This window comes from Myotis brandtii, unplaced genomic scaffold, assembly GCF_000412655.1.
Source record: "Myotis brandtii unplaced genomic scaffold, ASM41265v1 scaffold1102, whole genome shotgun sequence".
NCBI lineage: Eukaryota > Metazoa > Chordata > Mammalia > Chiroptera > Vespertilionidae > Myotis > Myotis brandtii.
The window spans coordinates 630,128-631,225 of record NW_005353757.1 but is presented as its reverse complement, the minus strand read 5'-3'; the positions used below and the strand labels follow the sequence as shown (position 1 = coordinate 631,225).

The 1,098-nt window shown below is 38.7% G+C and overlaps 1 pseudogene; it reads right to left on the bottom strand.

The window, feature by feature from the left end:
• LOC102254521 overlaps positions 1-1,098 on the bottom strand; it is a 17,678-nt pseudogene that overhangs the window by 16,327 nt on the left and 253 nt on the right.

Below are 1,098 nucleotides of genomic sequence, written 5' to 3'. Positions count from 1 at the left end.
TCTATGGAGTCACCTTTTCTGGTCATTTCATATAAATGGGACCATACAATATGTGACCTTTTGTGTCTGACTTCTTTCACTTAACAGCATTTTTATGGTTCATTCATGTTGTAGTAGTGAAGTATATAGGCACTTCTTTCCTTTTTATTCAATTATATGGAAGTATTCATTCATCTGTTGATGGGTATTATGGTTTTTTCTACTTTGGGCCATTATGAATAATGCTGATATAAACATTTCTGTACATGTCTTTGTGTGAACACATTTCAATTTGGGGGGGCTATATTCCTAGAATAGAGTTGATGAGTCATATGATAAATCTTATTTAATGTTTTGAGAAGTTGCTAGGCTGTTTTTCAAAGAAACTGCATCAATTTGTATTCCCAACAGCAGTGTAGGAAGATTCCAATTTCCCTACATCTTTGTCAACAGTTCATATTGTCCAAGTTGATGATTATAAGGCTTCCTAGTAGGTGTGAAGAGGTATTTCATTGTGGTTTTGATTTGTATTTCCCTAATGACTATAGATACCTTTTCATGTCCTCATTAACTATTTGCATATCTTTTTTTGAGAAATGCCTGATCAGATCCTTTGTCCATCCTATGCTGCTGTAAAAAAGAAGGAACTCTTACCATTTGCAACGGCATGGATGGAACTGGAGAGCATTATGCTAAGTGAAATAAGCCAGTCAATGAAGGAAAAATACCACATGATCTCACACATTCATGGATAATAGAGACCATTATAAACTTTTGAACAATAATAGATACAGAGGCAGAGCTGCCTCAAACAGATTGTCAAACTGCAGCGGGAAGGCTGGGGAGGGTTGGGGGGCAGGAGGGAAGGGGGTAAGAGATCAACCGAAGGACTTGTATGCATGCATATAAGCATAACCAATGGACATAAGACACTGGGGGGTAGGGGAGGCCAGGGGATTGTCAAGGGCGGGGAAAAAAGGACACATATGTAATACCCTTTGTAATACTTTAAGCAATAAAAAAAAAAAAATGAATAAGTGAGACACGTGATGCTGGGCTGATGTTGTGGCGTTCACTGTGACGTTCGCTGCGCCAACTAGCGGTGGGGTATCTGAAGCT